The sequence below is a fragment of the Mus caroli genome, chromosome 1, assembly GCF_900094665.2.
Source record: "Mus caroli chromosome 1, CAROLI_EIJ_v1.1, whole genome shotgun sequence".
NCBI lineage: Eukaryota > Metazoa > Chordata > Mammalia > Rodentia > Muridae > Mus > Mus caroli.
In genome coordinates, this window is record NC_034570.1 from 104,192,794 (window position 1) to 104,208,499 (window position 15,706).

The 15,706-nt window shown below is 41.2% G+C and overlaps 1 pseudogene; it reads right to left on the reverse strand.

Moving 5' to 3' along the window:
- Positions 1–6,459: 6,459 nt before the first annotated feature.
- LOC110295912 lies at positions 6,460–13,729 on the reverse strand (annotated as a pseudogene).
- Between the last annotated feature and the right edge of the window lie 1,977 nt (positions 13,730–15,706).

The window sequence follows — 15,706 nt, forward strand, 5'->3', positions numbered from 1 at the left end:
ATCTGAAGCTGGTGTATTTTTATAACTGGCCACAGCTGTCTGGGGACACTTAATTGTCTATTTTTTCATAGTCTAAGAGTGGCCTATTATCATTTCAAGGGTATTTCCTTCTGTTTCCTTTATGGGCAGGAGCCATCTGCACTGGAGAAAAGTTGGTTGTTAATCAAAAGGAGTGTGAGCTTCAGTGACTGGATGCTAGGGTATGCTGCTTTTCCTCTGTTCCCAAGGCTAGCATTTGCCCCCTCCTGGGAGGGGTTTGTGTGTGTTGGGGGGAGGGACTGCTAACTGCTCTGGTTCAGTAAAGTGTCAGGAGAGTGTAGGATTTGATGTGTGTGTGTTGTCTCTTCATTCCTTCATCTGCTAGTTACTTTAGAGGCCAATTTTGGGCTCTCTAAAAACCTGGATTGCCTGGTTGATACTGGGACCTCATCTATGTCTGCCATATATATATATATATATATTTCCTGTTATGTCTGTCAGTACAGCTATCTCTGACTGTTCTGGCTAGTACTGCTTGCCAGGCTTAAGAAGATAGGTTCTCTATTCTGCCTTGTGGGGTCTCTTTTAATGTATCCTACCAGAGTTCTCAGCACTGTCACTTCTGAATAAGAGGGTTTTTTTCTTTTTTTTTTTCTTTTGTATTTTGCATCAAACTAGGCTAGAAAACAGAACTCCTTGGGGGTAGAGGAATTAAGGACCTCTCTAAGTTTGCATGGGGTCAGTCCCGTTGAACAAACCCACCATGTATTTTCAGGGGGAATAATCTGTTCAGAATGAACAGTGGGTATTTTTCAATTGCAAACGTGCTGATGTGATAGAGGGACCTTCCCCAGGCAGATACCTTGCCCTGAAATAGTTTGCAGTGTTAAAGCTGGATCTTTCTGTGACCATATATATGTACTGTCCCTTTCGGGTCTATTACATCTAGCTATTAACCCAATGTCTTTATAAAAGGAGGGTCTAGCATTATAACATAACCAACAAGAGGTGGTGTAGTGGCTATTCCTGGTTGTCAACTTGATTATATTTGGAATGAACTACAATCCAGAATTGGAAGGCTCACCAGTGAACCTTATCTGGAGGCTTAGAGATAAGAAGTTTCTGATCTGGATCTTGGTATGGAGATCTTGAGCCATAGTGGCTATGGATTCCAGAAAATTAAATCTCTGAGTTCAAGGTCATCCGGGATTAAAGGTGTGGTGGAACACACCTTTAATCTGGGCTACACCTTCTGCTGGAGACCATATAAGGACATTAGAAGAAGGGAGTCTGGCCCTTGCTCCTTCGCCTGCTTGCTGTGTGAGATTGAGTAACTGCTAGACCTTAGGACTTCCATTCACAGCTATGACTGAACCATTGTTGGGAATTGGGCTTCAGACTGTAAGACATCAATAAATTCCTTTACTATATAGAGACTATCCATAAGTTCTGTGACTCTAGAGAACCTTGACTAATACAGGTGGTAAACTCTGGAAAGTCTGTTAAATGTCAGGCCATGAGTTATCAGTCAGCTGACACAAATCAAAAGTCAAATCTGGGAACCAGGGTGTCCCAAGTGACTTTTTTCTACAGGCTAGTTGGGCATGATAGTCACTCTCAGGATTTTTAATTACCTAGATCAGGTCAAAAGGCTGATGTGAGTTAGGGGCCTCAGTATACACAGTTAACAAAAACAGTAGGCTCAGGACTAGGTTAATTTTAACTTCTAAGGACTGGTGGCCCTTTGAACATTCTATGTCTGCAGTGGCTGTGAAGTCAGGTGATCTTCTTCTAGGGAGAGGGGATTAGCTGGTCTCTTGTGAACCCAGGCAGCAATCTTGTCTGCTTTAATGGCAGTCAGCCTGGTCAGCAGAATGAGGAAAGATCTTTTCCACCTGGGCTCCAGCATGTCCCAGAGAAATTTTTTCATGTAGACACAGTCTCCTATTTGAAATTTGTGTGGTTCTAAGAGGGTTAGTCTCATCTGGCAAGGAGAATTTCTCACCTGATATAGGGCAAAGCATCATCCAGTCTCCACAAGTCTCTAAGGCTAATTTAGTTAAGGTCTCTTTTAATGTCATTGATTTTTTTTTAAATCTGCCCTGAACTTTGGGGTCAGTATGTACAATGTAATTTCTAATATGCCCCAGTAAATTTTGTTACATCTTGACTTACCTTGGACACAAATTCTGGTCCATTGTCTGACCCTATTATATGAGGGAATCCATACCTGGGTTAGATATCCTCCAGCAACTACCTATGGCTACTACCTTTGAAGTCTCAGTCCTTATTGGAAATATTTTCATCCGTCTGGAGAAAATGTCTACAAATACCAGCAGATATTTATAGCCATATCTTCCCTGCCTGATCTCTGTAAAATCAATTTTCCCAGTAGGCCTGCAGTCTCTTAACTCAAAGTCAGGAATTTGGATATTTGGCGTTGCTGGGAGTATTAGTCAGCTGGAAAGCTTTAAAGTTTGTCACTATATCCTCAAGAGTGTTGTGTATATCCTTGAAAGTCACCTTAGATTGTCTCACTGTGTCATTCACTTTATTTTTATGTGACTCTGTGTATCTTTCTGAGAACAGTGCTTTTTAAAGAGGTAGGTAATATTAGCATTCCTTCAATTGTTCGCCACCAGACCATTTAATTGTTTTTTTCATATATATATATCATATATATATATATATATATCAAGGACACAACAAAATATATATATATCATATATATATATCAGTTGCTCTGGGTGGTTCGGGTAGGACAGTGGCCAGTCTAGAGATGACTGTTTTCTTTACGACTACTTTCTTAGCAGCCTTTTCAGCCAAGTTGTTAACTCTATCCATTGGTTCCGTTTTGGTGTCCTGTAGAATTTTATCTTTATTTTTGACAGTTCTTCTTTCTGCTTGTTAGGAGCTCTCTTTCCTGGTAAATGGCTCCTTGCACATGATCAGTTGTAAATGCATATCTGACTGTCTCTGCAGAGATGTTAACAGCCAATCATTTTCCCATGATGAGCACCTGTGTTAATGTTATTATCTTGGCCCTTTGAGCTGAAGTGCCTGGATTAAGAGACTTAGTATAGAGTACCTCCTTTTTTGTAGTCTCTGCTGCTCCTGCTCTCCTTTGACCCTCATGGATGAAGCTGCTTCTGTCCCTAAACAAGGTCTGCTCTATCTCTGACAGAGGAGAGTATCTCAAGTCAGGTTGTGCCCTATGTATCTGAGCGAGAACCACTGATGGAGTGGACAGTCTAAGTCAGGATTGGGTAGAAGAGTTGCAAGGCTCAGGAAAACAGGCAGTTGGAAAATAACTCAGCCAGGGTTGATTAGTAGAGTCTGATAAAGAATCATGTAGTCATTACTGAGCCATCAATCAGAAGACTACTTGAATACCCCTTAAATTCCATGGGGGTGATAGTCACAATCAAATTTTGTCCCAAAGTTAATTTATCTGCATCTTTAGTCAATAGGGTTGTGGCTAAAATAATACACAGGGAAGGTGGCCATCCATCCTGCTGCCACAGGATCCAGTTTTTTGTTTGTTTGTTTGTTTTTGTTTGTTTTTTGATAAATAAGCCTCCAGCCATTTCCATGGTGCTAGAGTTTGTAAGACCCCTTTAAGCACTCCTTTTCCAGCATTCTATTGAAGCTTTGAATTTCTTTTCTCTTGGATTTGAGGCTTTGTTGGATAGAAAGACTCTAACCAAATCTCTCTTTAATTTCTTTCTTGTCTTAATCTTTACTCTTCTGAACTCTATCTGCAACTTTTACTAGAACTCTCAATGACTTCTCTATTAATCTTTTTGAATCTGTAAAGTCTTCTTAATGTCTGGCACTAACTAATTAATGAAAGCCAGGGCTACCATGCTAGAATTCTCTCCTTTCTCAGGGTCTGTGTGTGGATAGCCTTACACATACAGTCTTTATGATCCATTCAAGAAATGTCGCTGGACTTTTATCAATTTCCTGTCTGTGAGGAGGGAGGATAGGTATCTGTACTAAGTGTCATAAGGCACATGGAAGAGAGTGGTTGTTGCTTCTCAGTGGGCTGAGTGTGTCAGCATAGTGTCAATGAAAACCTTCTCTTTATAACTCAGAGACCATATCAGTTCAGACAGGGAGCAAGCACTTCTCCTGACAAGAAAAATAGCCATTTACTGAACAAAATGAGTGACCAGGAGTCTTTTGAAGCCCCGGTGAGGGATACATCTGCCCAATTGGGTCCTCTCCTGCTTAGTTGGTCCAGGCATGGAGCCCTGCTCTCTGGGAACTCACCTTTAAATTTAAGGAAATCCTGGTTAGGGTCTCAGGAGGCCCCAGCCTTAGACCTTTTAGGGGCCCTGGATATCAGTGTCCACTGTGCCTGTACTTGGCAGAGGGGAAGGGAAAGAGGGCAATAAGCTTGTGTGAACCATAAAACATGGAGCCATTCCTGACAAAAAAGGAAATCAGCAAATGGTTGCTGGGAATTGAACTCAGGATCTCTGGAAGACAGGTTAGTGCTCTTAACCTTTGAGCTACTCTCCAGCCTTAAAGCTGATGTCAGCAAGAAGGATGGAGCTGATTGGCTCTGCTCAAGTTGTTTCTTGTCACCTTGTGTCCATTCCTGTTGACAAAGAAGTTTTAGCAGGGGAAAAGAGGGAGACCTTTGAAACACTTTATTTTCTACTGCTGACACCCTGGGGAGATAAAAGGTCCCCATCAGGTGGCCATCTAATATCAAAAGATTGCCACTCCAAGTTGTAAGAAGTGCCCCTTAGGCCTAGTTTCCTTAAAATGAGTCAGAGTAAGAATAAGGTGAGAAACAGCCTGTCCCATGGCGTCTATCATAGTCCAATACAAGTCCAAACAGCACAAGAAACAGAATAGACAGGCACAAAATAGCCTCTCAACAACTGAATACAAACATTTTTCAAAGGACTCAGACTTACAGTTTCACAGATTCTTGCTTCACAAACTGAAAGAAACTGACAGGTGGATACCTCATCCACCCTGGAGTCAGGGATATCTTCCTAACGCTGAAGAGTATAACCCTCCAGTGTAGCCACACCTTGCAGCCTATATAGACACCTCGAGGCTTAAAAAACAAAACAAAACAAAATAACAACAACAACAACAAAAACCAAAATAAGCTAAAAGCAAGAACATACACAGACAATGCACAAAGCACACAGACACTAACCCAGCCAGTGTCAGACCTTCTGGGTGGGGTTGTGGAGGGGTGGTTCTGGAAGTCTGGGAGCTCCCGGCCAATGTACCAAATGTTGTGCCCAGATTGTAAAATCTCCAAAGAGACCACCAGGAATTAAAACCTGCTGTAATCACAAAAGGGTCTTTATTCAATCTGAAGCTTGGACCACCAACCTTCCTGATAGAACAGGAAAGAAAGTGAGTCCCCAGGGTTTAAGTGAAGGTGGTTTATAAAGGAAAAAGCCTCAAGCAGGTTTTCAAGTCTTGGCATTACATGAGAGGGTACAGGAATGATGTCCTTCAGCAGCACTCCTTCATGTTAAGAATATTGAAGAGATCAGGAATTCAAGGCCCATTCCTAAACATAATAAAAGCAAATTAACAGCCAATATCAAATTAAATGGAGAGATACTTGGAGCAATCCCACTAAAATCAGGAACAAAACAAGGATGCCCACTCTCCCCATATCTATTCAGTATAGTACTTGAAGTTCTAGTTGGAACAATAAGACAACAAGCAGAGATGAAGGGGGTACAAATTGACAAAGAAGAATTAAATATATAACTAATTGCAGATGATACAACACCATACACAAGCGATCCCAAAAATTCTACTCAAGAACTTCTCCAGCTGATAAACAACTTCAGCAAAGTGGCCGGATATAAAAGTAATTCAAATAAATCAGTAGCCTTCCTTTGTAGAAATGATACACAGACTGAGAAAGAAATTAGGGGGAAAACTCCCTGCACGATAGCCACAGATATTATAAAATACCTTGGTGTGACTCTAACTCAGAAAGTGAAAGATCTGTATGACAATAACTTCAAATCTCTCAATAAAGAAATTGAAGTAGATCTCAGAAAATGGAGAGGTCTCCCATGCTCACGGATTGGCAGAATTAAGGTAGTAAAACTGGCCATTTTACCAAAGTCAATGTACAGATTCAATGCAATCCCTATCCAAATTCCAACTCAATTCTTCCTAGAGTTAGAAAGAGAAATTCTCAAAATCATCCGGAAAAGCAAAAAGTTCAGAGTAGCAAAAACATGTTTTTCCTTTTCAAAATGATATTCACAGCATGTTCTAAATTTTGGCCAAGAGTAAAAAACAATGCATTTAAACTTGTAACTTTCCCAGATAGACAGGAGACTGACCCCAGCAGTTGGTGGGCCAGATCCCTGAGAACCAAAGGGCTAGGAAAGTCAGGAAGATCTGAAAGGATTCTTCAGTTTATGAACTTGGTTCAGACAGTCCAAGGCTGATGTCTCTGCAAGGATATACATAGTTCATCTAACTGGCACCAGTCCCCTTCATCATTTGCTGAGCCTGCTTCTGTACCAGGCAACACTGTGCAGTAAATTGAAATAACTTTTCAATCTCTGTCAAACAGTGTAAAAATTCCTAGTTCCAGAACTGAAATGCTGGGTTTTTAATCAGCTCAATGAAGGTGATAAGAAGACCCCAAGGATGTGGCCTATTTACAACTAACCATTCCAAGAGAACTCTTGTGATCTGTTTCAGGATTGCCTCAGTGCTTGCCTTGGCAAAATGTACAACATGGTGTAGCTGAAGCAGTGAATGTGTCTGTTTGGTTACCTCAGCTCACTTGCAATTGCATTTAAGAAGAGATACCAGTTCTCAGTATTTAGGGTCACAACCAGATTTTGGAAGATGTCCATGTGTGCTGAGTGGGTAATGGTGCTCATTGAAGATGCGCTGCCCTTGTTGTGGATGTGTGTGATACCTTGAGCCCCCACATAGAACACCAATGCATTAATAAGCTGAAGGTTGTAACGATTGCCAGGCTCATTAGATACCTGTAGGTTACTATGCAGAACAGACAGAAAAGTAATCAATGATTGAGTTTTAAGATAGGAATCCAAATCTTTTTTGAACTGAGGTTGCATCACTTCAGTGAAATTGGTGAGAGCCAGAGGTGCAGTGTTAATTTTGCTTAACATGGCCACCTTCAGATTTGGAGTAAATGGGTCTGGGAGCTTCATATTCCTTGGAAAGGCACTCAAGATCAAATTTCTTAACTCGATACAATTAGGGAGGAACACATCACAGAACGCATAATGATAATAATAAAAAAAAAGAACTCTAGGAAATCATACAAAAGAACTAGCAGCACTCTTAAGAGTACCTTGTAGAAGATTTGTGTAAGTTTACTGAGTTCCACATTTCTAAGGAAAGGTGTTAAATATTTGAATAAATCAATCAACAGCTGTGCATACATAGGCTACCCCTTCTGCTGTGGCATATGTGCCAGCATTCTTGCACATTGGATTCCAGATCCAATGGGAGATAAATTCAAGCCAAGCATAGACAAAGCTAGGAGCTTTAGTAGGCCTCAAGATGTGGAATGTATTGCAGAGTCTAGAAATTAATGGTTTCCAACACATGCTCAAGTGCACTGAGCTCCAACAGAACAACAGCATGATAAAAATCCTATGGTAGGGAACTTGCTAAAACTTACTCTGCTAAACATCCTGATCCTGTAGAAAAACTCCCACTACTATACTGAGAACCTTATTGAGCAGGTTGATCCTTGTGATGTTGATGACCTTCCCAGAGTGCTTCACTTACAGAGCAGTGAGGCAGACAAAGGCAGCCAGGTTGTGGTAGCACTTGGCCTAGATCAAGGCAGGGTTAGCAGCAGGATTGTGCTGCTATCCCACCTGAGCAAGGTAACTGATTTCGACGTACATTTCAGTGAAAAGATGAAAAATCCTTGTTATGAGGTCATCAGTTTTAAGTATTCCTTGTGGGTGCTTCTTTCTTTCCAAAAGCTTTATCTGTCGAACAAATGCAGAGGATGGTTTGGTACAGTCACAGCTAACTGCTGCTGAATGTTGTAGATTCACCCATTCTCTCAGAAGATACTCTGACTTCTTCCTCAGTCCTGGAGGGTCATTATATTCTGAGGCTTGAGAGATCCCAGAATGCACCAAAATGTTATGGCCTCCATGAGAATGAACAATCATTGCTCCATGGTTGGATCTCAGTACTTCCATCAGTTGTGCCAATCCTCCTGGTGCCTTGACTCAGGAATGAGCATTTAATTCTCCTGAAAATTTCAATAGTATGGAACAGATCTGCCTCAGAAATTCAGGCAACACTCCTTTCATCCACTAGCAGAATTTTTACCAGTTGCATAGCAAAATGCCACAGCCATGTAGTTCAAGCCATTCTCCATCAACTGAGCAAGATACAGGTCATATTTCTGTATGTTAACCAAATGATTTTGAATTAACTTCACAGCCTCCACACTATATTTATATTCATACTGACATTCAATTAGGCCCCTTGTGATTTGTTTGCTGCACCATGGAGATCCATTTGCCCTGCCATCCTACAGAGCTTTTCAATAACAACAGGTGGGGTTCTTTGTATCGCAGCCGTAAGTCAGCATCAGCAGCATTTGTGGCATCTAATAAGTCTTCTACAGCTTTCTGTAGCAATCCAAGAGCAGTATCACATCCTGAGAATTCCGAGACAATACTACAACCTCTAAAAGACTTTGGATAGACTGGGCTTAAGAATTCACGGCCAAAGTTGGTGGAATGGCATGTAGGTGCTGCAACAGTTCTGTAATACACTTATAAATACGAGCTACATCATCTGTTGCCCAAGATTGCTTCATGGGCTGAGCGAAAAAACCTTGTAGATTGACTTAAGTCATTTTTAGGTAAGAAGCCAGGGACATTTCATGCAGTCTTTTCATAGACTGCTAGCTATTTGGGGCTCATACCACCAACTTTTAGCCTGATCTGCTCTGGCATCCGTTCTACTTGATAAGTTAATACAATAGGATCACAGTATCTATGTCCTTCTTGCCTCACATGTTTCCTCAGCTCAAATTCAGTTCTCAATCCCTTGTCCATCTCAGGGCCTGCTTTCTCCACTGCAGTTTTCTGACTAAAACAACAAGCTAATTCACAATTGCCATGAGCTAACTGAACAGGGGCCTGGTCCATCATTTCCCTTTGTTGTGTGGATGCAGTACAAAGGGCTGAGGCAAAACTATTTTTAGATCAGTAGATATGCTCATCAGTAAAGGTTCCTAGCAAGTAATCTGAGCAATTCCAGCTGTCAAGTTCTGCATCATGGGAAGAGCTGCTATTCTCATTCTAGACACCTCAGAATCCAGGGCAAAGTCCTTTCTGACTATCTGTTCACACGTAGTCATAGCAATCTTATTTGACCAGTTCAACACAGGATGGTCTAGCTCCTGGACAGCTCATGCAGTTGCTTGCCACACACACTGCTTCAAATGTAGCTTGGCTTGAAATAAAGGGAATGTAGGGTTTAGAGTAATCTGAGGTTCCAGGCTTGCTAGAAAATAGACATTGATGTCTTGGTAGCTGTGGTGGAACGGTGGCAGTACATGTAGTACTGGTAGCTGGTGTTGTAGACGTTGTTGTTGTAATGGCAGGAAGCTCTTCTGGCTGTTTGACATCTTTCCTTGGAGCAGAGAGTTGTTCATTTAACTTCTTCAGATGATCTCTATCTTTCAACCAATTTCCAGGTTTGAGCTCATTGATGTCTAATGCAAGGTTCTTACAGAGCACTTCAATCTCAGACTTCAAGTTTAAGTCATGCTCCTGGTGCAGCTCAGCTAATCCATTCGTAATTGCCATTGTCCAGAGGTTTGGTGGTCTAAAATCCAGACTATGAATGCTGAACTCTAGATCTTTGGCAACAAGATCACTACATAAAGCAGCTCTAGTTGTCCTTTAACATAAGCCTCTAACAGAAAAGATGTCATATTCAAGTCTGTGTGTAAGATGGGTTTATTTTTAGCTAATGTGATCATTCCTAACCAATGTCCTAAGTTCTTCAGCAAAGAATGATCTAAGAAATTGTCCACAGCTTCATCAGAAGTCAGAAGCACTTCAATGTTTCTGTAGGTTTCATTCAGAACCATCTTGTTAAATTCAGGATTCCTCAATGTATCAAGAAAGTTTGAATACAGGCTATGAAAGTTTGGCTCAATACTGACTTTTCATAATTAGATACTGGAAAACCCAAGGTATAAATTCTCACTTAAGTTTCTTTAAACTCTTTGGCTTTGTATTTCATATTTGACTGTGAGATATTGTTGAAATAAAAGCAACTTTCTCTTGAATATTTTCTGAGGGCCCCACAATCCTCTCAGTTTGATCAGTGACCACAAGCAATGCATCAATATTTATTGTATTTATAGAAAGTGGCACATCTTTCTTAAAGCTGACTCCCATTGGCTTGGTGACTGTAACTGCTTTAGGAAAAGTGGTGGTGGTTCAGGTGGTTACCATTGTGTTAACCTGATCCAGAAGAAGAGTTTTTGCTGGAACCTGGGCCTGAGCCTGGGCCAGAGCCAGTTTAATACTTTCAGGGGTAGTGATGGAGCCCTGAGTTATCACAGGAGGATCTTGAAACTGTTGTCCATACTCAATGTACTCCTGCAAATGATGTGGAAACTGCATAAACTGACTGAGAGATGCCAGGTGCTGACAATACTAAGGATAGTCTTTGAATCTATTTTTAAATCTATTTCGTGCAGCAATACCAAAATAATATTTGGATCCAAAAGTTTTCTGTAAGGCTTCAAGAACATATTGGAGGACTGGACCCAATACCATGTAAGTGACCAGTCCTTTTTCAACTATGCCTCCAAACAAGCACACACTTATATATAATTCTTTATCAGGGTACTGAGGGGAAAATGATGTTATTCAAATAAGTTCCTCAGTTAAATACAGTTAAATACTTCTCACTCACTTTTATATTAGAGTTTTTAAATCTCTGTAGCATATCTACTACCTCGTCAACAGACATGGTTGGATGTGGTGGGTAATTCTATATTAGCTGGAAATAGCTGTTTGCTTCATCATCTATTTCTTTACTAACATGTTGATTTGCCTCTGGTCACACCTGAGAGACACGTTGAAAGGTTTCATTTTACTCTCCTGGAATGTAGTCTGTTTGAGTCCAGAGGTGAGCAGTTTCCTCCATACAAAAGGATTATTGTTCACTGCAGGAGTCCAAGGGACCCAGTTCCTATGACAGTCTGGCTTCCTGTGCCAAGACCATCTACTGGAAGCTGTGATGAAAGTCCTCCAATGGGATTGAAGGTAGTTGTTTGATTTGGGGTTGAAAGTGGTAGAAATGCTTTTTTTCTGGTGACTGAGAGGTACTGAATATAGAACCCAAATTTGCAGGACAAAACTGTATGCTCTGTGTGTGAGGGGCAGCTGAACCACCTACACTAAGAGATGCCATTCCAGCAAGAGGGTCAATCTGAACAGGAGAAATAGCATCTAAGTTGCTAGTACTAGGAGGGTGACCTTTTGGCATAACTCCAGGTGGTGTCTGCCTGGCTTATTCTTTGCATTACTTCAATTGGCTACCATGGTGAGGATAGTCCTGGGCCACATCAAGTTTTTGAGAAAATTTTGCCTGGTCATACTGCTCCCCTCTCATGTACCATTCTGCCATTGCATGCATTATAAGTCAGCGAATTGATGGAGACTGTCCCTGCCCAAGCCATGCATAGTGCAAAATAATGGCAGAGTTGGGATGGTTTTCAAGGAAAATTGGCATCAACGTAGAGATGAGTACATGACAGAGGATGTGTCAGGAGGTGTTGATTTGAACTAAGGCAACTACCAACATGTCTGCACAGTGTTTGATAGGGAAGCTGAAGAGTCGCTTCACATGCTCATACTGCCCAACCTCTGCAAGCCTCAGCAGAGATTCAATCAAATTCAAGCTTTTCCATGTGGTAATTTCTTGACTGTAATCCTCTGGTGGTGCTTTCAAAATATCAGTAGCAACAGTGTGACAGGGAGAGTCAGCAAAACAGAAGAGTTCTGGGTTTATCAAGGAATACTGGAGCTGTCCTTTTGAATGTTTCCAAGGTCTATATATAAAATTTACTGGAAAATGTTCCAGGCTAAGACACCTCTGGATTCCATAAACGACATTGTGAAGGTGTTTGCTGTCACAAATTTGAAATCCAGGATGGTCCATTTCATAAGTCACTTCCTTGAAATTCAAACTTGGATTCAGTTCTTTAAGTACATCAATCAAGACCTATATATTCGACGTGTGAGCTTGTGCCCTCCTGCTTTTATCTTTTCCATCACTCAAGATCTCACTGCCAGGAGCAGGGATACTCTGAAATAGAATACCATACATTAATCTTGAATGAGTCCAAGCCATCATTCCCAAAACCCTGGCAACCTGGGTAGCTGTGACCTCCCAAATACCAAACTGATTATATTGCGACATTCTTCAATATTTGCCCAAAGCCATAGCCCACTTCTTACATGAAGTCAGCCAGCGAGCTCTCCATTATGGTTTCAGCTATCCCTCCAGAATCAAGAACAATCTGTCCATTAGAATGTCCCACTTTTTTCAGGGTATAAAAGTGGTGTCAGCACCACAGGACAACACTCTTGGGGAAAATCTCTGTGTTATGTATTAAGAAAAGAGTCTATCTGTTCCTGTCCAACTCCTAAGGCTCCCTTCTGTCCAAAGAGGATATGGGATAGTAGGAGGTGTACGACCTCTGTTGACATATCTTGAAAGTCACCTTTTTGATTTCGACTGACATCTGTGTCAATGTAAGAATGCAGAATATCTGTATAGTGGCTAGTCAATTTCACTATATCAGGAATGAACTACAGTCCAGAATTGGAATGCTCACCAGTGATCTTAATCTGGAGGCTGGGAGATACAAGTTTCTGACCTAGATCTTGGCATAGAGATCTTGAGGCATAGTGGTTATGAATTCCAGAAGATTAATACAGGGAGATCTCTGAGTTCAAGATCATCTTGGATTAAAGGGTGGTGGCACACACCTTTAATCTGGTCTATATCTTCTGCTGGAGACTTACATAAGGGCATTGGAAGAAGAAAGATTCACTCTCTCTTCCTCACTTGCTTGCCTTGTGGGACTGAGCAACTGCTAGGTCCTTGAACTTCCATTCACAGCTGCTGCTGACCATTGTTGGAAGTTGGACTACAAATTGTAAGTCATGAACAATTCCCTTACTATATAGAGACTACCCATAAATTGTGTGACTCTAGAGAACCCTGACTAAAACAATCTGGAAGCTTTTGTTTGGTAAAATGAACAGCAAAATCCCTGAGATCTGGACTAGAAGAATTCAAAAGGGCAAGACCAAAAATTACCTCTTGTACTTTACTTAACTTGAAAACTTTACTCAACCGGGCAAATAAAAGGGGTGCAGGCTTTACACTCATCTGGTAATGCAATGGATTATCAATGGCATATGATAATCTCGAGATAAAATTTGGCTTTGTAATCAGTGAGGCACACTCCTGAATCAGAAACTATCATATGGAAATCTTTGCCACTGCTTTTACCATTGCCACTGAAATCCACATGTGAAAATAGGCAGCATAATAAATGCCTGTCTGCCTCAGGACCGTGCTGATTCATAATGTGCTGTATTTTCTGCCAGCTGGCTCGATAGCTTTTCTTGGTTAAATTGTCCAACAGGTAGCTGATTTGAGACAAGGCCAGCAAGAATGAGTCACAATTCATTGCTGGTTGGAGCAGAAGCAGGCTGCCAAGGCCTTTAGTCACCTCAAAGGCAGGTTAATGCTTTCTTTGTCATCGGACTATCTCTGTGATCTGTAAACGTCCTCAATTTCTCTTTACCTACTGTCTTCATCTGTTCTGAAACATGGCACCTCAGGCGGCTCTGGTAGTCCTGGACATAGGAAACTATTGGGTCCTCGCCTCCATCTCTCCTCGTCCCCCTTCTTCAGTTAAATTAGATTCTTTCTTGATAAAAATGGTTCCAAAGGTCATGTGCTCACATCACAGCTTTTTCCCTCATAGTTCCCTTTTCACCATTCACTGCCCGCTGGTGGAGAGATGACCCTAGCACCAGCCAATGGCTGCACACTGTCTGCAAGTGTCTTCCAGTTGCTGATAGATACTCTTGGATTTAAAACAATCATACACTAATCGCAGGCAGAAATCGAGGAATAACCAGGCACCTGATAGCAACTACCAATTTTGCAGGCTCAAGCCAATTGCTTTACATCAGCTCCAAGGGACTGGGTCTGGAGAGGGGATACCTGCACACTGGGTGAGAACCAATTGATAGATGTTTGGAACTTCTATTTGGGACTTGAAGATATCTGCCAAAGTATTTGACCTATGAAGACTTGTTGGTCATTTTCTCTGGAAAATAAAAAATTCAGAAGGGAGCCAGTAATGCATTGCCACCCTGCACACAAACTGCTCTAACATAGAGAAAGGGTGATGCGGCCCTCACCTTTACTTCGTCCTTCGAAATATCACAGTCTGAGAGTCTGTGAGGGTTTCCAACATAAGCATTGTCCAACCCTCAGATCTCTTTAGCAAGGAACACCAGCCATCAGGAATTGTCAGACACGGGACCTCAAAAACATTTCTTAACAATAAAAGAACTTCTGGGGGAATCACCATCCCTGTCCTCAAGCTGTACTACAGGGCAATAGTGATAAACACTGCATGGTATTGGTACAGAGACAGACAGGTTGATCAATGTAATAGAATTGAATATGGAGAAACACACACACAGGAAGAATAGGGAGACTTGATCTCTGACAAAGAAGACAAAAAATACAATGGAAAAAAGAAAGCATATTTAATAAATGGTGCTGGTCTATCTGGCTGTCTGTATGTAGAAAAATGAAAATACATCCATATATGTCACTTTGCACAAAGCTAATGTCCCAGTGGATCTAGGTCCTCAACACAAACCAGATACACAGAATCTAATAGAAGAGAAAATGGTAAAGAGCCTCAAACTCATTGACACGGGACAAAATTTCCTGAACCAAACTCCAATAGCTCAGGCTCTAAGATAAAGAATTGATAAATGGGACCTCATGAAACTGAAAAGCTTCTGGAAGACAAAAGACTCATTCAATAGGACAAACCAGCAACCTAAAGATTGGGGAAAAAATCTTCACTAACCCCACATCCAATAGAGGGCTAATATCCAGTATATATTAAGAACTCAAGAAGCTAACCATCAAACAAACAAACAGCTCAATTAACACATGGGATATAGAACATAGAACGAAACAGAGAATTTACAACAGAGGAATCTCAAATGACTGAGAGGCACTTAAAGAAATGTGGAGAAAGAGGAACACTCTCCATTGCTGGTGGGAATTCAAACTGGTACAACCACTCTGGAAATCAATGTGGAGTTTCCTCAGAAAATCGGAAATAGATCTACCTAAAAACTCAGCTATACCACTCTTGGGAATATACCCAAAAGATGCCCCACCATGCCATAGGGGCACCTGTTCTACTATGTTCATAGCAGCCTTATTTGTGATAGCCAGAAGCTGGAAACAACCTAGATGTCCCATGACAGAAGAATGGATACAAAAAATGTGGCATTTACACAATAGAATACTACTCAGCTATTAAGAATGAGTACATCCTGAGTTTTGTAGGCAAATGGACGGAACTAGAAAATATCATCCTGAGTGAGGTAACTCAGACCCAAAAGGA